Source organism: Caretta caretta, chromosome 6 (genome assembly GCF_965140235.1).
Source record: "Caretta caretta isolate rCarCar2 chromosome 6, rCarCar1.hap1, whole genome shotgun sequence".
NCBI lineage: Eukaryota > Metazoa > Chordata > Testudines > Cheloniidae > Caretta > Caretta caretta.
The window spans coordinates 93,550,351-93,575,223 of NC_134211.1; the positions used below are offsets into that span (position 1 = coordinate 93,550,351).

At 42.0% G+C, this 24,873-nt stretch overlaps 1 protein-coding gene and 1 long non-coding RNA gene across 13 annotated transcripts in view; one reads left to right on the plus strand and one right to left on the minus strand.

The window, feature by feature from the left end:
* The window catches only part of CEP128 (centrosomal protein 128), a 444,758-nt gene that overhangs the window by 218,805 nt on the left and 201,080 nt on the right, over positions 1-24,873 (minus strand). The gene's annotated exons all lie outside the window — the stretch shown is intronic.
* The window catches only part of LOC142072568 (uncharacterized), a 41,542-nt gene that overhangs the window by 8,197 nt on the left and 8,472 nt on the right, over positions 1-24,873 (plus strand). For all 3 annotated transcript variants that reach the window (XR_012669015.1, XR_012669017.1, XR_012669016.1), the window contains exon 2: positions 17,538-17,635. This is a non-coding gene — a long non-coding RNA (uncharacterized LOC142072568). The remainder of the gene's footprint in view (positions 1-17,537; positions 17,636-24,873) is intronic.

Sequence of the window (24,873 nt, forward strand, 5' to 3'; positions counted from 1 at the left end):
GTTGTTCCTGTAACCTCATTAAGGATTCTTTAAAATACAGCCAGCTCTCCTGGACTCTTTTCCCCCTCATGTTATTCTCCCACGGGATCCTGCCCATCAGTTCCCTGAGGGAGTCAAAGTCTGCTTTTCTGAAGTCCAGGGTCCATATTCTGCTGCTCTCCTTTCTTCCCTGTGTCAGGATCCTGAACTCGACCATCTCATGGTCACTGCCTCACAGGTTCCCATCCACTTTAGCTTCCCCTACTAATTCTTCCTGGTTTGTGAGCAGCAGGTCAAGAAGAGCTCTGCCCCTAGTTGGTTCCTCCAGCACTTGCACTAGGAAATTGTCCCCTACACTTTCCAAAAACTTCCTGGATTGTCTGTGCACTGCCGTATTGCTCTCCCAGCAGACATCAGGGTGATTGAAGTCTCCCATGAGAACCAGGGCCTGCGACCTAGTAACTTCCGCGAGTTGCCGGAAGAAAGCCTCATCCATCTCATCCCCCTGGTCCGGTGGTCTATAGCAGACTCCCACCACGACATCACCCTTGTTGCTCACACTTCTAAACTTAATCCAGAGACACTCAGGTTTTTCTGCAGTTTCATACTTGAGCTCTGAGCAGTCATACTGCTCTCTTACATACAATGCAACTCCCCCCACCTTTTCTGCCCTGCCTGTCCTTCTTGAACAGCTTATATCCATCCACGACAGTACTCCAGTCATGCGAGTTATCCCACCAAGTCTCTGTTATTCCAATCACATCATAATTCCTTGACTGTGCCAGGACTTCCAGTTCTCCCTGCTTGTTTCCCAGGCTTCCTGCATTTGTGTATAGGCACTTGAGATAACTCACTAGTCACTTCTCACATACTGAGAAAGATCCTCCCTCTTTCTCAGTATGAGGCAGGAGCCCTCCCCGCTCACGCACTCCTGCTCGTGCTTCCTCCCAGTATCCCACTTCCCCACTTACCTCAGGGCTTTGGTCTCCTTCCCCCAGTGAACCTAGTTTAAAGCCCTCCTCACTAGGTTAGCCAGCCTGCTTGCGAAGATGCTCCAATGAAAGGCCCCTTTGAGGAAGTGGATGCAGTGCCAGTAACCTCTCCCTTGTATAATGTTAAACCAGCGACGTTCCAAGAAAGGAAAAGGAACATCCACTCTACTGAAGCCAAGGTACAAGAATTTCTGACCACAAAAGACATTAAGAACTGGCCCTGGTGGAAAGACGGAGTGTTGTAAACTGGCAAGGAGGAACTTGTGGGTACCATTCTTGGGAATGTGGTATTGATTAGGTATTGGGGTTTATTCCACAAGCTGCACCCTGTGTTTCTGGACAAGTGCCTTCACCTTGCTCTCCCTAATTGGCTTCCAGACAATGAATATCAAAAATGCCTTGCTACCATAACCACCAAATCCAACATCCTTTCCTCCATTGGCCTCACCACCGCCCCCACAACCTACCCAAATGTAGACGATACCGTACATTCAAATGAAGCCCAATGGCCAAAACCTTCACATTTAAGTGATTTATGGAAATTTTGCTCGGAGAAATTATTTTTTAAGGTTCAGGACCGTTCATATGAGCAAATGATTGAGTGGAGAACAGACGGGGTGGTGGAAATAGAAATATATCATATCACTGCTACGAAGCCCCAAAAGTCAGAAATTGAAATTGATGGGGCTCGTAGCAGGACAGATATGATGGCCATTCCCGGAGTTTGTAGCATGATAAAACAAAAAGGCCCCCATTGTTATCTGATCACCCAACTGGTAAATCAAACAAGTACCCAAAAAGTCTGCTCTGCTGCTGAAAAAATTTCCTGTACTGAAAATGTCCAAATAACTAATAATTTAAACTGTACCACATTGCAGTACGCCCCGTCCTATGCTATTGATGCTGAGGGCTCTCAAAAGCATATAAAGGTGTTCAGCCATCAATTGTGGTACTATACTTCATCAGAGAAAAATGAGTTGGCATTTCGATGGACTATAATTAATGCTACACTAGGGATGTCATAGATTCATAGAATATCAGGGTTGGAAGGGACCTCAGGAGGTCATCTAGTCCAACCCCTTGCTCAAAGCAGGACCAATCCCCAACTAAATCATCCCAGCCAGGGCTTTGTCAAGCCTGAGCTTAAAAATATCTAAGGAAGGAGATTCCACCACCTCCCTAGGTAATGCTTTCCACTATTTCACCACTCTCCTAGTGAAAAAGTATTTCCTAATATCCAACCTAAACCTCTCCCACTGCAACTTGAGACCATTACTCCTTGTTCTGTCATCAGCTACCACTGAGAACAGTCTAAATCCATCCTCTTTGGAACCCCCTTTCAGGTAATTGTAATATAAAGGGAAGGGTGAACACCTTTAAATCCCTCCTGGCCAGAGGAAAAACTCTTTCACCTGTAAAGGGTTAAGAAGCTAGGATAACCTCACTGGCATCTGACCAAAATGACCAATGAGGAGACAAGATACTTTCAAAGCTATATGTGGGGGGAGACACAAAGGTTCTCTCTGTCTGTGTGATGCTTTTGCCAGGAACAGAAAAGGAATGGAGTTTTAGAACTTAGTAAGTAATCTAGCTAGATATGCGTTAGATTATGATTTCTTTAAATGGCTCAGAAAATAAGCTGAGCTGAATAGAATGGATATTCCTGTTTTTGTGGCTTTTTGTAACTTCAGATTTTGCCTAGAGGGATTCTCTATGTTTTGAATCTGATTACCCTGTAAGGTATTTATCATCCTGATTTTACAGAGGTGATTCTTTTTACTTTTTCTTCCATTAAAATTCTTCTTCTAAGAACCTGATTGCTTTTTCATTGTTCTTAAGATCCAAGGGTTTGGGTCTGTGTTCACCTATGCAAATTGGTGAGGATTTTTATCAAGCCTTCCCCAGGAAAGGGGATGTAGGGTTTGGGAGGATTTTGGGGGGAAAGACGTTTCCCAAGTGGGCTCTTTGCCAGTTATATATTTGTTAGACGCTTGGTGGTGGCAGCAATAAAGTCCAAGGGCAAAAGGTAAAATAGTTTGTGCCTTGTGGAAGTTTTAACCTAAGCTAGTAAATATAAACTTAGGGGGTTTTCATGCAGGTCCCCATATCTGTACCCTGGAGTTCAGAGTGGGGAATGAACCTGGACAAGGGACTATAAAATTTACACTGCCCTTATCTAGTTTTCAGATTACCTCTTATATCCTAATTGTTCAAAGGGAGCTGCCATTAGGTTGGCACAGCAGCAGGCCTAGGCTTCCGCTAGAAAAAAAAAGGCACTTGACTGGACACCTATTGGATGGTGCAAATAGCGTGGCTGCAATCTGTAATATCTATAAAGGTCAGCAGCATGAGGAAAAATTGGGACAGTTGGAAAAAGCCACAGGTCTTATTACTGGAGCACAGCTAACCCAGGTTCAGGCTGGTGTTGGTGAATTATATGTTATCTCTGCCCTTAGTTCAATGACCAAAAAGCTGTTAACAGAGATGATACTGGGTATCACCAACGACGGAGAGGCATTGCAGTGGGATCTAGCTTGTTCGGAGGTTCAGGATTTTCTGAATGACCAGCTCACGGCCATTCAGAAGGATCTTGAACATCAGGCGTGGCCTATTGCCCTTACAAATACCTCAGGAGTTCCATCTAATCTGTGGCTGTGGAAACATACTTGGAGATTTTCTGAGTGGAGATGCAGACATTCACAGTGCTCCTTCCAAGCATATGTGCCGGTCGGAGGGGTATGGACTTCCACCTACCAAATCCTGCTGGGTCCATGGCGAGGATACATGTGGGATTGGATAGTTCACCGAAACATTTGGGAACTTAAACTACCTGGTCTGCCCAACCGATTCATAGTCAGTGCTCCTGGAATAACGCCCGACATTTGGCTAGGGGTTGGAAGCCAATGGACACTTTGGCCGTTAGAACCTCCTCAACTTCAGTGTGTACGTAAACTAAAACCAGGAGAGGTTGTCACTGTTCATGACAAGATTTGTTGGGAGGGTATGGGACACGGGACTACCCTGACAGGACGCTTACTTTTCCAAGCTAATAATAGCTGTGTGCATGTTGAGACCACCACCTTAAATGACATACATTTTAATCTCACCACAGCTGCAGGCAATCATAAAATGTATTGGCCTGCAGATAAAGCTCTACAATTTGCCCTAAGGTTCCAGACACCCTTTAACTGGACTACTTTAGTATCTGACAGATTCCAAAATCTGCGTTCACTGCTATTGGAGGTTCAAAAAATTTCCGAACAACAGGGACAAATTCACATGCTTCAAAACATATAACACGCTGAAAAGAACGCCTTTTATACTGCCTACAGAATGTCTCCTTTGTGTACCAAAACTGATGTATTGTGCTTTGTGACTAAAGCTATTCGGCAATCCCAACCACATCATATTATCGCCATGGGAATGTTGTTGCTTTTACTGCTGTTTAGCATAGGATTGTGTTATTGTTGCTATAAAAGATGTATTTACCATTGCCTGTCCAGCCCTAAACCTGCCAGCCTCGGTGCAAGGAAGCAGGTGGCACTAATGATGGTAAATGAAATGTATGACACAGTTTGGGCAGAAGAATATGAGAACTAAAAGGAGGAAATTAACAGGCCCATGGGTATGGAAGTTTAGGACCAACTAGTGGTGCCAAAAAAGACATCGAAGGGGGGAATGTGGAGGAAAATCTACTAGGCCTAAACTAATAGGCCTAAAACTTTGGTCAAGCTAACTGTGTGTATAAAGCATAAGAAGAGGGTAAGGAAAATTCCATTAAGAGGCAAATAGCAACAGCTCAGCTTAAAAATGTAACCACAACCGCTAGAAGTTAGAAAAGACTGTTAACCACAAAGGAAGCACCTGTCAGTAACAGGTAAAACTTGTTTTGCTATATTCCAAATAAGGCAAAGCTACCGTTGAAGCTTGCACTATTTGCCAAATAAAGAAAATGCTGTTAAAGGAAGTGTGCTTAACAGACTGTGGTTTTCAGCTATATAAGCTCCTGTATTTTCTGTTTACGGCAGAGCAGCTCCGGCTGACTCTCTCTGTATGTGCATGCTTAAATAAAGAGGCCCTCAGGCTTTGTTCTGATCCAAACACAAGGCGTGGTTAATTTTTCCACAAAACCTATCTTCCGACAGCGGCCAATGCCAGGTGCCCCACAGGGAATGAACAGAACAGGTAATTGTCAAGTGATCCATCCCCTGTCGCCCATTCCCAGTTTCTGGCAAACACAGGCTTGGGACACCCTCCTTGTCCATATTGGCTAATAGCCATTGACATATCCTACATGAATTTATCTAGTTCTTTTTTGAAGATGAAAATACATTTATTATTTACATTCTATGAAAACACATTTATTTAACTGAGATCCTGGGGTCCAGAGATAACTGTAATGTATTTTGCTTCCTAACTATTATTCTCAAAGTGCTTTTGAAAATTAAAGCTTTTGTTCTTTAAATATAGGTTGCATTTCTTAACTCTAGAGGTATTCTGTTTGGGAACAGGTAAGGGAAATAATTGAGATGACCCGGAGGAAGATGGATGCAAAGTTCTGTGCAAAGTTTGACAACCAGAACAAATCAAAGATTCCAAATCATAATTTGACACAAAGGATAAAGTGAAGAAATGGAAAATTTATAATCCAACTCTAGCAAGAAGTAGTTCTCAATACATGTCAAATTTTCTGTATTTCTCTCTCCACGGTTTTTAGGATTTTTTTTTTTTTTTTTTAATCAGAGACATAAGTCTGCAAATAGGATCTTTGTTTCTTAAGAGTTTAGCTGCTTTCGCTGCTCATTCTCAACCTCAAATTTTAATATAAGGAGATGATTTTCCCTCTTTGTACAGCTTAAAAGACCCAGTTTAATTTTAATTGAAACTAGTTAGTGAATTTATTCAGAGTAAGTGCTTTAAGTTTGAGGGAGATGCACTGTATGTTGCCTCTCATAAAGCAGGGAATTCAACCTTTGTATTAAGTGCAAAATGGAAGTGAACCTTAACTGAATTTGCAACCAGTGCCTCCATAACACCAACAGATGCATCATAATATATAATTGAGCACCTTATTTGACAGAAGTTATTACAATTAACAATTATGGATGTTAATGCTGTAATCCAATGAACGGCCTTAGCTGAATTTTAAAAAAAAAGTACCTACTATTAACCTCTTACATGAACTTTAGAATGAGACAAGAGGATTCCTTAAGGACTCTGCAGATATAATTTGCTTCAACATCAAGAAAAAAAGAAAGAAGGTATTACTGATTTCTCTAGAATGTGGTGTTTAAAGTGAAGGAACAAGTAAAAGACTATGCCCTGGTCTACACTAGGACTTTAGATCGAATTTAGCAGCGTTAAATCGATTTAAACCTGCACCCGTCCACACAATGAAGCCCTTTATTTCGACTTAAAGGGCTCTTAAAATCGATTTCCTTACTCCACCCCTGACAAGTGGATTAGCGCTTAAATCGACGTTGCCGGCTCGAATTTGGGGTACTGTGGACACAATTCGATGGTATTGGCCTCCGGGAGCTATCCCAGAGTGCTCCATTCTGACCGCTCTGGACAGCGCTCTCAACTCAGATGCACTGGCCAGGTAGACAGGAAAAGAACCGCGAACTTTTGAATCTCATTTCCTGTTTGGCCAGCGTGGCAAGCTGCAGGTGACCATGCAGAGCTCATCAGCAGAGGTGACCATGATGGAGTCCCAGAATCGCAAAAGAGCTCCAGCATGGACTGAACGGGAGGTACGGGATCTGATCGCTGTTTGGGGAGAGGAATCCGTGCTATCAGAACTCCGTTCCAGTTTTCGAAATGCCAAAACCTTTCTGAAAATCTCCCAGGGCATGAAGGACAGAGGCCATAACAGGGACCCGAAGCAGTGCCGCGTGAAACTGAAGGAGCTGAGGCAAGCCTACCAGAAAACCAGAGAGGCGAACGGCCGCTCTGGGTCAGAGCCCCAAACATGCCGCTTCTATGATGAGCTGCATGCCATTTTAGGGGGTTCAGCCACCACTACCCCAGCCGTGTTGTTTGACTCCTTCAATGGAGATGGAGGCAATACAGAAGTAGGTTTTGGGGACGAAGAAGATGATGAGGAGGAGGTTGTAGATAGCTCACAGCAAGCAAGCGGAGAAACCGGTTTTCCCGACAGCCAGGAACTGTTTCTCACCCTAGACCTGGAGCCAGTACCCCCCGAACCCACCCAAGGCTGCCTCCTGGACTCAGCAGGCGGAGAAGGGACCTCTGGTGAGTGTACCTTTTAAAATGCTATACATGGTTTAAAAGCAAGCATGTGAAAGGATTACTTTGCCCTGGCATTTGCGGTTCTGCCTTTGCAAAAGGTTTCTGGGGAGGGCAGCCTTATTTCGTCCTTCATGGTAGGACACTTTACCACTCCAGGCCAGCAACACGTACTGGGGAATCACTGTAGAACAAAGCATTGCAGTGTATGTTTGCTGGCATTCAACCAAAATCCGTTCACGCGGTGGGAGGAGGCAAAATGCGACCTTGTAACGAAAGCACATGTGCTATGTATGTAATGTTAACTTTCAAGGTTTACCCTGAAAGAGTGTAGCCACTGTTTTATAAAATGTGTCTTTTTAAATACCGCTGTCCCTTTTTTTTTCTCCACCAGCTGCATGTGTTTCAATGATCACAGGATCTTCTCCTTCCCAGAGGCTAGTGAAGCTTAGAAAGAAAAAAAAACGCACTCGCGATGAAATGTTCTCCGAGCTCATGCTGTCCTCCCACACTGACAGAGCACAGACGAATGCGTGGAGGCAAATAATGTCAGAGTGCAGGAAAGCACAAAATGACCGGGAGGAGAGGTGGAGGGCTGAAGAGAGTAAGTGGCGGGCTGAAGACAGGGCTGAAGCTCAAAGGTGGCGGCAGCGTGATGAGAGGAGGCAGGATTCAATGCTGAGGCTGCTGCAGGACCAAACCAGTATGCTCCAGTGTATGGTTGAGCTGCAGCAAAGGCAGCTGGAGCACAGACTGCCACTGCAGCCCCTCTGTAACCAACCGCCCTCCTCCCCAAGTTCCATAGCCTCCACACCCAGACGCCCAAGAACACGGTGGGGAGGCCTCCGGCCAACCAGCCACTCCCCCACAGAGGATTGCCCAAAAAAAAGAAGGCTGTCATTCAATAAATTTTAAAGTTGTAAACTTTTAAAGTGCTGTGCTTAAAGTGCTGTGTGGCATTTTCCTTCCCTCCTCCACCACCCCTCCTGGGATACCTTGGTAGTCATCCCCCTATTTGTGTGATGAATGAATAACGAATGCATGACTGTGAAGCAGCAATGACTTTATTGGCTCTGCAAGCAATGATTAAAGGGAGGATGGGAGGGTGGTTAGCTTACAGGGAAGTAGAGTGAACCAAGGGGCGGGGGGGTTCATCAAGGAGAAACAAACAGAACTTTTACACCGTAGCCTGGCCAGTCATGAAACTGTTTTTCAAAGCTTCTCTGATGCGTACCGCGCCCTCCTGTGCTCTTCTAACCGCCCTGGTGTCTGGCTGCGCGTAACCAGCAGCCAGGCGATTTGCCTCAACCTCCCACCCCGCCATAAACGTCTCCCCCTTACTCTCACAGATATTGTGGAACACACAGCAAGCAGTAATAACAGTGGGAATATTGGTTTCGCTGAGGTCTAAGCGAGTCAATAAACTGCGCCAGCGCGCCTTTAAACGTCCAAATGCACATTCTACCACCATTCTGCACTTGCTCAGCCTGTAGTTGAACAGCTCCTGACCACTGTCCAGGCTGCCTGTGTACGGCTTCATGAGCCATGGCATTAAGGGGTAGGCTGGGTCCCCAAGGATACATATAGGCATTTCAACATCCCCAACAGTTATTTTCTGGTCTGGGAATAAAGTCCCTTCCTGCAGCTTTTGAAACAGACCAGAGTTCCTGAAGATGTGAGCATCATGCACCTTTCCCGGCCATCCCACGTTGATGTTGGTGAAACGTCCCTTGTGATCCACCAGAGCTTGCAGCACTATTGAAAAGTACCCCTTGCGGTTTATGTACTCGGCGGCTTGGTGCTCCGGTGCCAAGATAGGGATATGGGTTCCATCTATAGCCCCACCACAGTTAGGGAATCCCATTGCAGCAAAGCCATCCACTATGACCTGCACATTTCCCAGGGTCACTACCCTTGATATCAGCAGATCTTTGATTGCGTGGGCTACTTGCATCACAGCAGCCCCCACAGTAGATTTGCCCACTCCAAATTGATTCCCAACTGACCGGTAGCTGTCTGGCGTTGCAAGCTTCCACAGGGCTATCGCCACTCGCTTCTCAACTGTGAGGGCTGCTCTCATCTTGGTATTCATGCGCTTCAGGGCAGGGGAAAGCAAGTCACAAAGTTCCATGAAAGTGCCCTTACGCATGCGAAAGTTTCGTAGCCACTGGGAATCGTCCCAGACCTGCAACACTATGCGGTCCCACCAGTCTGTGCTTGTTTCCCGAGCCCAGAATCGGCGTTCCACAGCATGAACCTGCCCCATTAGCACCATGATGCATGCATTGTCAGGGCCCATGCTTTCAGAGAAATCTGTGTCCATGTCCTGATCACTCACGGGACCGCGCTGACGTCGCCTCCTCGCCCGGTATCGCGTTGCCATGTTTTGGTGCTGCATATACTGCTGAATAATGCGTGTGGTGGTTAATGTGCTCCTAATTGCCAAAGTGAGCTGAGCGGGCTCCATGCTTGCCGTGGTATGGCGTCCGCACAGAAAAAAGGCGCGGAACGATTGTCTGCCGTTGCTCTGACGGAGGGAGGGGCGACTGACGACACGGCTTACAGGGTTGGCTTCAGGGAGCTAAAATCAACAAAGGGGGTGCCTGTACATCAAGGAGTATTTCAGGCAGGACTGCACGGAGGGTTCCAATAAGAAATGGTGCACCTAAGTTATCGTTGTTATTGGAACAAGGAGGTTAGCCTGGCCTCTGATTGATACATGGCTAGATTTACCTCGCTGCACCTTCTCTGTGAGTGACTGCAGTGTGACCTAGAGGAATGAGTCCCCTAGACAGGGGAGGAGGCAAATGAGTACAAAACAAATCTGGTCTATTTCTTGTTTTGACCCACTCCATCTATCTTTTACATCTTTGGCTGGCAGCAGACGGTGCAGAAGGACTGCATGCCATCCACATCTCATGGCTGCTTGGCAGAAGATGGTACAGTACGCCTGCTAGCCATCCCCATCTCTTGCCTGCCTGGCAGAAGATGGTGCAATACGACTGCTAGCAATCCTCATCTCTTGCCTGCCTGGCAGAAGATGGTACAGTACGACTGCTAGCAGTCCGTATCGCCTGCCTGCTCACCATAAGACGGTTCAATAGGACTGACTGCAGGACTAAAGAGAATGACCTGGTCAAGTCACTCCAAATTTAGTCCCTGCGCCCATGTCTGCCCAGGCGCTCCCAGCCGACGCGGCCAGGAGCACCTCGGACACGATGAGGACGACTACCAATCGTATTGCACCGTCTGCTGCCAGAAGGCAAGGGGTTGCTGCTACTGTGCAGCAAAGCCGTACCGCGTCTGCCAGCACCCAGGAGACATAGGGTGACGGTTACCTGAGCGGGCTCCATGCTTGCTGTGGTATGGCGTCTGCACAGGTAACTCAGGAAAAAAGGCGCGAAATGATTGTCTGCCCTTGCTTTCACGGAGGGAGGGAGGGAACGGGGGCCTGACGACACGTACCCAGAACCACCCGCGACAATGTTTTAGCCCCATCAGAGCGCTCCATTGTGACTGCTCTGGACAGCACTCTCAGATGCCCGATTGTTTGCCATTGCTCTGACGCTGGGAGGGGCGCTTACAGGGTTGGCTTCAGGGAGCTAAAATCAACAAAGGGGGTGGCTTTACATCAAGGAGTATTTCAGGCAGGACTTCACAGAGGGTTCCAATAAGAAATGGTGCACCTAAGTTATTGTCCTTATTGGAGCAAGAAGGTTAGCCTGGCCTCTGATTGATACATGGCTAGATTTACCTCGCTGCACCTTGACTGCAGTGTGATCTAGAAGAATGAGTCCCCTAGACAGGGGAGGGGGGGGAAGCAAATGAGTACAAAACAAATCTGGTCTATTTCTTGTTTTGACCCACTCCATCTATCTTTTACATCTTTGGCTGGCAGCAGACGGACTGCATGCCATCCACATCTCATGACTGCTCGGCAGAAGATGGTACAGCACGACTGCTAGCAGTCCGTATCGCCTGCCCGCTCACCATAAGACGGTTCAATAGGACTGACTGCAGGACTAAAGAGAATGACCTGGTCAAGTCACTCCAAATTTAGTCCCTGTGCCCATGTCTGCCCAGGCGCTCCTGATCGACCTCACAGAGGCGACCAGGAGCACCTCAGACATGACGATGACGGCTACCAGTCGTACTGTACCGTCTGCTGCCACAAGGCAAGGGGTTGCTGCTACTGTGTAGCAATGCCGTACCGCGTCTGCCAGCACCCAGGAGACATAGGGTGACGGTTACCTGAGCGGGCTCCATGCTTGCCATGGTATGGCGTCTGCACAGGTAACTCAGGAAAAAAGGCGCGAAATGATTGTCTGCCCTTGCTTTCACGGGGGGAGGGAGGGAACGGGAGGCTGACGATATGTACCCAGAACCACCCGCGACAATGTTTTAGCCCCATCAGGCATTGGGATCTCAACCCAGAATTCCAATGGGCAGCGGAGACTGCGGGAACTGTGGGATAGCTACCCACAGTGCAACGCTCCGGAAGTCGACGCTTGCCTCGGTACTGTGGAAGCGCTCCGCCGAGTTAATGCACTTAATGCACTTAGAGCATTTACTGTGGGGACACACACACTCGAATTTATAAAACCGATTTCTAAAAAACCGACTTCTATAAATTCGACCTTATTCCGTAGTGTAGACATACCCTATGAAAACAAACTTTAAAAAGAAAACTTAATGGCAAAAAACAGTTACCATAGGGTCCATATACATTTCTAATCTAGAAAAGAATTCTTCTAAACCTTCTTTAAGGTTCTAGCTAGGTAAAGAGACGGTGAACTTGTTAAAGATGGGAACAATAACTGCATACTGGAACCAACATTTGATAGGTCTGAAAATTTCCAAGGACAAAGGGATAGGTACTATTTTAGCAAAAAGAAAAGGAGTACTTGTGGCACCTTAGAGACTAACAAATTTATTTGAGCATAAGCTTTCATGAGATACAGCTCACTTCATCGGATGCATTTGATGAAGCTCACGAAAGCTCATGCTCAAATAAATTTGTTAGTCTCTAAGGTGCCACAAGTACTCCTTTTCTTTTTGCGAATACAGACTAACACGGCTGCTACTCTGAAACCGTACTATTTTAGCTAAACTTATTCATTTCCATGGTCTAAGAGATGACTGGAGCAACTGAAAGCAAGGTTTTCACTTATTTCTCTCATCCACACACAAATAAGCTACACAGATTTTTATCATACATTCTCTTCTACCATTGATTGAAAGCAGCACAACTTCACACTCTTATCACATCCCAGTCTCTCTCTGACAAACCTAACAGGAGAGAGGGAGTTGAAGAGCTTTGAGCAGTGCAGCTATCTGTTTGGCAACTTTAACAGCAGCCAACTTTGCCAAGCTCCCTGTGGATCATTGTCTGAAAGTCTCCAATGGAGGAACCACGAATGGTTTATCAAGAAGAGATTAACTGGAGAGACGTTCTCCAGAGCCATCAGGCATTTCTGCTGTGTGGTGTGGAAACAAGACTATATGAATGATCGTTGATATGAGGCCACACAATATGCCCAACTCCAGCACTCAGTAATAATGTCTCCTGCTCCACTGTACATATCCTTTCTCTGTCACCCTCTTGGAAAGCCGTCCAAATGTCTACTAACAGAGCACTTCCTAAATCATTGTATAACTCTTTCTACCCACTGCCCCATTAATACATGAAAATGAAAGTCATGCACTGTAGATGGAGTTTTCGAAGGCCCTGGATGAGGTTTGTAGGAGGGACTGTATCTTGAAATCAGTAGATTTCACACAGGTTCAGGGGTCTGCTTGTGAGAATCAGCTTGTGGAATAAGGCCCAAAGACTGTATCTGACTAACTAATACTATCAGATACAAAGCAAGAAAGTGAAATACTAACTTCATAACTCTTTGCAATAGAAAATATCACACTGATTTACATATTTATTATTATTGGCATTACCATAAACGCTTAGGAGCCCCAGTCACAGACCTGGACCGCATTGTGCTAGGTGCTGTACAAACACAGAACAAAAAAATACTGTCCCAACTCCAAGGAGTTTATGATGTTTTAGCTTCACTCATGTTTTGTAAGTAATTTTGAAAAATAAAAAGCTATAACAGGAAATATTATATTAAAGAAATTAATCATACGTCTTTTCAGCCTCCTGCAGTATTGCTTTTTTCTCATGCCATCATATGAGCTTCATCATGCGGAGAGTATCTCTGTAGTTGAAGTTTCACCTTACTAGAGCGAACTACTAGAAATACCAATTGAGTGCATTATATGCCATAGCATGGCAAAATACAGAACAAACACTAGCAGGAATAATTTCCCTCTAAAACAGCAGTTTAATTGAATGTTATTCAACCGCTGCTCAGAATTCTGACGTGAAGTAACTATACAAAGCTTTAATGAATATAAACCCAGCAAAGATAAGATTTGAATTTAACCTATGTTGCCTAATGCTATTGCCAAAACTGATATCAGTTTTACTCTGAGAAACAGAACTCTTTCTTCCCTACTTTGCCTGTATCTCAAATTCAAAAGCAATTATTTCTTTCTTAGCAGGCTTTAAAAAGGCAGACGCCCTTGGGCATTCAGGCACATATAGTAAAAGCCACAAGAATGAAAGTCCAATCAAAGAACAATTTAGGTTTCTATATTTCACATCTCAACATTTCAATAAAAATATTTTTTCTGAAGAAAACTAACACAATGAACACCTGCAGATTCTTTAGAGAAAAAGTGTAAAGATACTACACAGTAATGATTTTATTAGCTAACAGCTTGTCTCCATAGTAAGTTACTGCATGGACTTTCACTGCAGTGTAGCCATGGGATGTTATTACATTGCAAGCTGGTGAGTGGTAGATTCACACACTGCCTTGATGAACGTAAGAATGGTCATGCTGGGTCAGACCAATAGTCCGTCTAGCTCAGCATCCTGTCTTTTGACAGTGCCAATGCCAGGTGCTTCAGAGGGAATTAACAGAACAGATAATCATCAAGTGATCCATCCCATGTCACCCACTCCCAGCTTCTGGCAGAGGCTAGGGACACTTCAGAGCATGGTTCTGCCCATCCTGGCTAATAGCTATTTATGGACTTCCAGTTATTTGTTATGAGAAGGAGTAAATAACACTTCTTTATTTACTCTCCCACACTAGTCATGATTTTACAGACCTCCATCATATCCCTCCCTTAGTCATCTCTTTTCCAAACTGAAAAGTCCCAGTCTTATTAACCTCTCCTCATATGGAAGCTGTTCCATACCCCTAATCATTTTTGTTGCCCTTTTCCAATTCCGATATACATTTCTTCAGATGGGGTGACCAGATCTGCATGCAGTATTGAAGATGTCGGTGTATCATGGATTTATATAGAGGCAAAATGATATTTTCTATCTTATTATCTATCCCTTTCCTAATGATTCCCAACATTCTGTTAGCTTTTTTGACTGCCACTACACATTGAGTGGATGTTTTCAGAGAACTATCCACAATGACTCCAAGATCTTTTTCTTGAATGGTAACAGCTAATTTAAACCCCATCATTTCATACATATAGTAGGGGTTATATTTGCTAAGGTGCATTATTTTGCATTCATCAACATTGAATTTCATCTGTCATTTCTTTGCTCAGTCATCCAGTTTTGAGAGACCTTTTTGTAACTCTTTGTAGTCATGTTTGGATTTAACTATCTTGAGTAGTTTTCTGTCATCTGCAAATTTTGCCAGCTATTTAGCCATTTTCCAGATCATTTATGAATATGCTGAACAGTACCGGTCCCAGTAGAGATCCCTGGGATACACCACTATTTACCTCTCTCCATTCTGAAAACTGATTACTTATTCCTATCCTTTATTTCCTATCTTTTAACCAGTTCCTGATCTATGAGAGGACCTTCCCTCTTATATCATGACAGTTTATATGCTTAAGAGCCTTTGGTGAGGGACCCTGTCAAAGGCTTTCTGAAAATCTAGGTACACTATATCCACTGGATCATCCTTGTCCACATGTTCGTGGAAAATTTCCTTACATTCCACTTTTTAAAGGATGCTTTTTTGCCTCTAACTACTTCTCTTATTTTGTTGTTTACACACGGTGGCACTTTTTTGGGTCTCTGTGTTTTTAAATTTGGGATATACATTTAAATTGAGCCTCTATTATGGTGTCTTTTAAAAGTTTCCATGCAGCTTGCAGGGATTTCACTTTTGGCACTGTACCTTTTAATTTCTGTTTAACTAAGTTCCTCATATTTCTGTAGTTCCCCTTTCTGAAATTAAATGCTACCATGGTGGGCTGCTTTGGTATTTTCTCCACCACAGGGATGTTAAATTTTATTATGTTATGGTCACTATTACCAAGCAGTTAATCTATATTCACTTCTTGAACCAGATCCTGTGCTCCACTTAGGACTAAAATCAAGAATTGCCTCCCCTCTTGTGGGGTGCAGGACTAGCTGCTCCAAGAAGCAGTCATTTAAGATGTCAAGAAACGTTATCTCTGCATCCCATCCTGACATGTACCCAGTCAATATGGGGATAGTTGAAATCCCTCATTATTACTGAATTTTTTATTTGTATAGCCTCTCTAATCTACCAGAGCATTTCACAGTCACCATCACCATCCTGGTCAGGTGGTTGTTAGTGTGTCCCTACTGCTATATTCTTATTACCAGAGCATGGAATTTCTATTCCTAGAGATTCTATGGCACAGCTGGATTCATTTAAGATTTTTACTTCATTTGACTCTATGCTTTCTTTCACATATAATGCCACTCTCCCACCAGCACAACCTATTCTATCTTTCCGATGTATTTTGTACTCTGGTATTATCATGCCCCGTCGATTATATTTGTTTCACCAAGTTTCTTTGATGCCTTTTTACAGTATTATCTTCATTTAATACGAGGCACTCACATTCACCCATCTTATTATTTAGACTTCTAGCATTTGTATATGAGCACTTTAAAAAAATGTCACTTTTTAGCTGTCTGCCATTATGTAAAGTAATTGACTGGGATTCTATTTGACTGCTTCTCATCAGATCCTACCCATGTTTTATCATCTTCTATCCTCTCCTCCTTACTGGGATATAGAGAATCTCCATTCATAGATCCTCCCCTAAGGGATGTCTCTATCCGAACCACGTGCTCCTTCATACCTGTTGGCTTTTCCCCAGCCCTTAATTTAAAAATTGCTCTATGACCTTTTTAATTTTACAAGTCACAAACTGATGCACAGTAGCTTGCTGTGTAAACAAGCCCCAAATTTCTGTCACTGGTGCAGTGTAGTAAGGTTTCCTCTGATCACCAGAAATTTATAGGATTTTTTTTTATAAAAAACAAGACAACAATGACTGCACAGGACTTGTTCAACAATTAACAAAATCAGATTAACTAATCCTGAAAGATGTTGGAGGACCAAATTCTCTTAACTAATTCACTTTGGATCTATCTATCTATAGTTGTTCCACATACAGTTGGCATCAATAAGAATTCCATTCAGAACAAGAAAGATATCCACATTACAGACTCAAAAAGAGAAAATTGCCCTTCAATGATGGGGCTGGATGAAATGAAAGAGAAAATGGTGCTACAGCTATTGAAAATCCCCTTTGAACAGAAGACTCTAACCCAATTAGTGAATTATTAGTAGTCAAAAATTATTCTTCATTTTGGTTATCAAGTAAGAGAATATTTACTATTCCTTTTCCTTTTTTATTTTTATATTTCCTTTTTTTTAGTACTAAGCTGCTTTTAAAAGTTACATAGCTTGGAAGATTTATTTTTCTTTAATGTTGCTTTTACTTGTTTAAAATTGAATACAAAATGAATTGACAATTCCACTTCAAGGCTAGCTATGGAAGATTGAAAATTTAAAAGGCATGTTTGAAAGATCCACATATTATATCCTATACACCACAACTGACTGAATTTTGAAGGTCAAAAACAACCCAAAAAAATTTCTTAACCTTGCTGCACATCAGGCTCCGCTGTAAAATGAATTAATGTGGTATGAGGAATGTTTTAGATATTTGAAATTTTTGAAACCAGAATGAGACAACTATATAATTAACAGATGCTCATAACAGACATTATGGCAGCAACATTCCTATTATAAATTTAAGTCAAACAGAGCAATGATCTTTTGCAAAATGAAGGTTAACTATGAGACCCCTTTGTTCTGGTAAAAATACACTTACAAGAATATGCAGATTAAAACAGACACTGTAGAAGATAGCAGTTCCAAACTTTTTTTTTCTTATATCTGGTTGAGTGTTCATATTATTTCTAAATGTGTTTTACATGTTCTTTTAAAACAGGGCATAACTATATCCAAGGAAATTCCATTCTAGAAACTTCCACTGCTGCTACTATGGAACTACCATGAAAAGAACAGGACTGCTATAGGGAATGGCAGGTATCTGTGATATATATGTATATTTCTCAGATTTACATTGTGCTATAAAGCTGAAATTGGAGGAATCTTCCTCATCTGACCCTGACCTACAAGAAAGCAGGCTGACAACAGTGTCTGCTATGTTCTTCAGAAGAGGAGAGTGATCAACTTGTTAAAAGAGGCAGTGAGCAACTGAGTGAGGCAGTTAGCTAGTTGTGGGAAAGCCAGTGGTAGAAGTTTGCGTCTCCCCTTCAAGGGAATCCCGCAAGTACTGCAAGGGTATGGAAGATCTCCTCGCGATGTGAAGATAAAAAAGCTGCTGTTAAGGGCAAAAAAAAAAAAGGTATGGTAGGGAGCTCCATTGAAAAAAGCAAGAAAAGCCTTAATCTTACCATGGTTACAGTGTCAAGTAAAAAATAAATTTATACCACCAACTTTGCACTCACAAGCTGGCTAACAATTACATGAACAATAATAAGTGTTCTAACAATGAAAGAGGAAAAATAGTAGGAAAAAAACAAATTTAATTCAAATTCCTCTCAAGTTTACAAATAAATAATTTTACTTAGCATTTTCAAACTGCTTTCTTAACTTTAATCCTCACACCACCACTTTGAGGTATGCAATTATCATCCTCGTTTTACAGATGAAAATACTAAGGCACACAGAGAGTAAGCGATCATCCAAAAATCACAGAGTGAACCAGAATCTGAGCTAACATTAGAACTCATGAAGTTTCTGGCTCCCTCCTGTGTTCTGAGCCCACTAGATCATGTTGCTTTCCATCAGTGAAAATTTATTTAGCGAAAGTGAACCCCGATAGTAAAGTTAGGCAGAAATCCTCCCCGCCCACAGAAATTTTCAATTTGTTTTTAAAAAAACAAATGTTTTCATCCAAAAAAGTAAAAAAAAAAAAAAAAAATCATGGAAAGAAAACTCTTTTTGGAAAAAAAAAAAGTTTGTGAAAATTCCAAAAACCCAATTTTGCCTCAACAAACAATTTTAATGGAAAATTATTGACCACCCCAACTGACAAACCGTTCTAAACCATGACAAGCAAGTATGCATCCGATGAAGTGAGCTGTAGCTCACGAAAGCTCATGCTCAAATAAATTGGTTAGTCTCTAAGGTGCCACAAGTACTCCTTTTCTTTTTGCTAAATGGCACTGGAGTTTTTAAGACTTGATTTCAGCATTATTTGTATGCTTTTCAACATAATTCCCTTCTTCCCTATTTTGAAACATTACTGTCTTAGGAGGAATTTCAGAACCTTTCATTCATGGAATGTAGCTTAGATCTATGTTCTATAACAGAAGTGATCAAATATACTGACCCTCCAAGCTGCATAAGACAATCTTCAGAGTTTGAGAGTGGGGGGAGATCTGCCAGAACGAGGCTGCAGTCCTGCAGCGGGGTGGTGGGGCTCAGGGCTTCTGCCCTGTGGGGAGGAGAGTCTTTGGGCTTCAGCCCCATGAGGTGCACCTGCTGGGGCTTCAGCCCTGCTCCTGCTGAAGTCCCAAGCCCCGGCAGGTGTGCCCCGCACCTGCTGAAGCCCGAAGCCCCACCACCCTAGTCTGGTAAGTAGAGAATGGGAGAGCGGGGTGCTCCATAAGCTGTCCTTTAATTGTAAAAGACTGCATGTGGCTCTCAAGCCGTGGTTTGGCCACCCCTATTCTATAAAATGCTAAGTACACTGCTGGAGTTAAATAATAATTGTGCGCAGAAAACTGGATTGTTTTACATTGACCATCAGGTCAGTTACATTGACCATTGTGAGTATGACAATTTCACATGGCACACAGTGCCCTAGGATTTAAAAAAAATTATGCTTTAATGTCATATATATTTGCTTCCTCAAAAAGTCTATTTAGTGTTGAGAAAAGGTGCATAATTTACAGCAGTGAACAACCACCTCTCTTTATCGAAAGAAGGGGTACAACATGGGTAGTGACAATGTATATTTTTTAAAAATACCTTCCACCAAAAGGCAACAAATCTGATTTTGCATGGAATCTCTCCTACCTCTACCACACATACCCCACTCTACCACCTCCACGTCATGTTCTTTAACCTCAGCGAAGACACCTCCAACTACTATAAACTACTTTGGCGGTTTCTGTGATAGGAACAACTATGTACTAGAAACTGAACTGAGACCACCAATTTATTTCACAAAAAGCAGCAAGCATCTATCACATGACAATACTTTCTGGTTACTATTGACCTGAGCCCAATATGAACTGGAGATAGACATGGGGAAGAAACAATATAATCATACAAACTAATAATTATAAAGAAAATAGAAGGAAAGATGCACGAGTAGCAACTGAACTATTGGAACTTGAGAGCTAAATTGTTATTTAAGAATAGACTTTTGTTTGACCTGGAAAGTTCACTTGAAGATGGGAAATCTGTAAGAGGGAAAGTCATTTGACCAGAAAAATCTCTAAAAGCTGCACAACATAATACATCTAAATGCAATTTTATTTGACGAGGATGTTTTGATTTATTTTTTAAAGGAATTAGATTTCCTTTAATTTGTAGTTTTAAATTACTGGTTTTGTATCTATAAAAATTAATACCACTTAGCAACCTGATGCCACTAAGAAAATGAGGTGTTTAGCTGATTAAAAAAAGAACTTAAAAACTTCCAAAATCTAAGCACACAAACTTTCTCATTATCCTTGGCACCATCACTTGCATTATGCTTTTTATTCTACTAATATGCTTTTACATTACAGTGATATCTCAGTTGGAAAATTAGTTGCAATTGTTATGAGAGCATCTGTTGAAAGCTGCTGTTTCTATTTCTGCCAACATCCTTTTCAGAAGTGTCTCTGGGATCTGATTGCTTTTTCCAACCAGGCCAAAAAAGCATCTCCTTCTATATCACCTAACTTTGCAGTTATGGCAATACATCTTTTGGGCAAGCTTTAAATATTTAAACTTTTAGAAACAAAATAAGAACTTTGTGCACAAGAACAGAAATTCATCGACTTTACCTAATTAACAACAATACTAATAAAGTCCAACGCCACTCTACAAAGTAACTGTTTTAGAGCAGGTGGGAAAGTCACTTTCCCACACTTGTCCTTCCTCTCCCCATCCTTTCCCCTACTATAGGCTCTCACCCATTATCACTTTTACGTGAAGATTTCACCCATCACCACGTTTACATATAGATTATAAACTCTTTGGGACAGGAAACATGCCTTTTTATATGTTCTGCAAACTGCTTAAAACAGTTGTGTGTACAGTAGAAATAAAAACAGAGTAAAAAATGTATTTCCCAGTAACAAGAGTAGATATTACGTCATTAAAATACAATGCACCACAGTCAGAAAGCATCCATCCACTCCTTCCTGGGGTGGAAGTATTCATATGTATCCCATTATTTAGAAGATTAATCTGAGATATTTACTGTTTGCTTTACTCCTAACCACTAAGAAGAGCTGTATGCTTTTCTCAGTCTGTCAGTATCACTTATACTATTACCCATTCAATAAGTAGCTTTCATTCTCTAGGCTCAGTCTGTATGGGAATACTAAAACAAACAACTATCCATTGTACTACTTGCTTCTTTTAAAATATATATATTCTAAGTCTTGTCATCTAGAATCAATAGAAAAGTTGAACAGGGACAAGAAGAGAGAGGAAGAAAGATCAGCAGTGAGCATTAGACCTAGAGTAGAAGATTCTTGAATGAGAGGATTACAAGAAGAAAAACAACTAATGTAAATACTACTCTTCTTATGTTAAATAGCATGTGTGGTTATTAGAAAAACAATATATTTGCATATGTCTAGTGCACCATAAGTAAAATGCAATTAGTAGCAATAAAATACCCAGTCTCGCTCCTGTGAATTCTTGCTGTATTAACATGTTAAAGGATGTCTGTAGGTGCAGCAAGAAATTTCTATTGCTGGGAAATGGAAACTTGGAACAAGGGACAGCTTTTAGAGGCTGATAATTTTGGTATCATATTATTCAAATGACAGATTATCTTCAACAAAACACTTCTGACCATATTGGTGAAGCTATTTCCTGTAGTCAGAGCACAAGCACTCCTGTAGTCAGAGCACCAGAGCACAAGCACTAACAACAAACATTAGATTAAAGAACAGGAGTACTTGTGGCACCTTAGAGACTAACAAATTTATTAGAGCATAAGCTTTCATGGGCTACAGCCCACTTCATCGGATGCACAGAATGGAACATATAGTAAGAAGATTATATATATACATACAGATAAGTTGGAAGTTACCATACAAACTGTGAGAGGCTAATTAGTTAAGATGAGCTATTATCAGCAGGAGAAAAAAAATTCTGTAGTGATAATCAAGATGGCCCATTTAGACAGTTGACAAGAAGGTGTGAGGATACTTAACTTAAGGAAATAGATTCAATATGTGTAATGACCCAGCCACTCCCAGTCTCTATTCAAACCCAAGATAATGGTATCTAGCTTGCATACTAATTCAAGCTCAGCAGTTTCTCATTGGAGTCTGGGAGTGAAATTGTGCATATACGGAAGGCAGAATGATAATGTTGGAAATAATTGTAATAATAATTTTATTAAGGTTTATTATGACTGAATTTCCACACAAGCATTCCTTTATTAGTCCAAAGGCCACTTACTGTTGGTAAAATCCAAATTACAAATATAAGAATGTGCACACATCTATATACTACATCCTAGCAAATGAAGATTACATACTTGTAACTAGATGGACTTCTAGATGGACTCTGCATATTCACACTCTTGGGACGTGCTGACCAGGTGCAGCCAGGATGGTGGAACCTTCTAGTCTAGTTAGGGCTCCTTGCCTCTCGCTCTCTCCAAACAGTTGAGCACATTCTGAAGGCGTGGTTATAAACAGGGCATGGAGCTAGTGACTATCTCAGGTTTTTTCCAAAAGCTAAAGTGGAATGCCAATTAACCCTAAAAGTAGAACTTTGCAGACACAGAGAAGACAGGTAGGAACTGTGAATAAGCAGAGTCTATCTTGAAGAACTCCAGTTACAAGTAGGCAACCTTTTTATCTTCTTTGAGACTGCTCTGCATATTCCCACTCCTAGGATAATTTGGAAGCAGTATCATGAATTGGAAGGAGGGAGCAGATTACTAAATAAACAATGACTGAAGTACCGCTCTGTCAAATTGAACCTCAGCTCTGGTTGCCACATCCAAATCATAATGTCTTGTAAATAATGTCTTAGCAGCCCAGCATATCTCAATCAGGGAAATATGTTTAGCGAATGCTACAGATTTAGCAACCACTTCAGTAGAATGGGCTCTAAGAGGAACAGGAGGAGAGGGTGTCCTCTGTAACACTTTTGTCAATACACATCTGGACAGGGACTATGCTAAAATGTCCTAACCCTTAAAAGTACCAGCATACAAGATAAATAAGTTAGGAGACAACCTGAAGTCCCTCATTCTGTCCAAATAATACAATGGCATTCTAAGGAATGAAACTTGTTTCCCCTTTACTTGTTGAGGTTTAGGGAAAGATACAGTTAAACTGATTCTATGAGTAACATGAAATTCTGAAACCACCTTGGGAAGGAATTTAGGGTATGGTCTAAGAACTTTGACTTTTTGAAAAGTAGCATGGGGGAGGGGAGGTTCACTCAATGCATGCCACTCACTATTCTTCTAGTGGAAGTGATTGCTATTATAAAACCTGTCCTTATAGAAGAACAAAACAATGATCAGTTCTCGCTAGAGATTCAAATGGGGGAGCAATAAACTGTGTTAAAACTAAGTTAAAATTCCATAGAGGGGCCAAATCCTATACCAGGAAATACAAATGCAATCAGCTTTAAAAAAAAAAATTCTCATCAACTTGTGCAAGAAAATGGGTTTTCCATAATGTGAATATGGAATGCCGCTAATGCTGCTAAGTGGACTTTAATGGAGAGAGACAAACCCCTTGTTTCTAAAACAAGCGTTATAGGGACTGAGATTGGGTCAACATTCCTATCATTTGCCCAGATAACAAATCTTTTCCATTTAAAATTGTAGCTTTTTCTGGTAGATGCTTTTTAAACATTAATAAGAATTTGCTGCACCACAACAACAAAGCATGATCTTTCTAAATCTGTTAAATTCTTATCACCCAAGCTATTAGGTGTAATGATTGGAAATCCGAGTGGAAAACCTTCCCCTCCTGCTGGAGTAGTAAGTTTGTCAATAATGGAAGCATCTTGTATTTGCTGTTGGATAAACAGAGTAATTCAGTGTACCACTTTTGTTTCAGTCATGCTGGAATAACCAAAATTACCCTGGCCAAATCTTGTTTCATTTTCTTTAAAACTTTGAGGATTAGAGGGAATGTGGGAAATGCAATACATCAAACCTGTTTCCCAATCTAGGAGAAATGCATCCCTCAATGATAGACTGTTCAAGGCCGCTCTTGAGCAAAATCATATTTCATTTCATATTGAATCCAGTGACAAACAGATCTATTGCCGGAAACCCCCAAAGGCTGAAGAAGTTCTGAATCATAGACTTTAAGGTCAGAAGAGACCATTATGATCATCTAGTCTGACCTCCTGCACAACGCAGGACACAGAATCTCACCCACCAACTCCTGTAACAAACCCCTAATTTATGTCTGAGCTAGTGAAGTCCTCAAATCATGGTTTAAAGACTTCAAGGTGCAGAAAATTCTCCAGCAAATGACCTGTGTCCCACGCTGCAGAGGAAGGTGAAAAACCCCCAGGGCCTCTGCCATTCTGCCCTGGAGGAAAATTCCTTCCCGACCCCAAATATGGCAGTCAGCTAAACCCTGAGCATGTCGGCAAGACTCACCAGCCAGACACCCAGGAAAGAATTCTCTGTAGTAACTCAGATCCCACCCCGTCTAACATCCCATCACAGGCCATTGGGCATATCTACCACTAGTAGTCGAAGATCAATTAATTGTCAAAATTAGGATATCCTATTATATCATCCCCTCCATAAACGTATCAAGCTTTGTCTTGAAGCCAGATATGTGGTTTTCCCCCACTGCTTTCTTTGGAAGGCTGTTCCAGAACTTCACTCCTCTGATGGTTAGAAAGCTTCGTCTAATTTCAAGTCTAAACTTCCTGATGACAGGTTTATATCCATTTGTTTTCGTGTCCACATTGGTATTGAGCTTAAATAATTCCTCTCCCTCCATGGTATTTATCCCTCTAATATATTTATGCATAGCAACCATATCTCCTCCCAGCCTACTTTTAGTTAGGCTAAACAAGCCAAGCTCATTGAG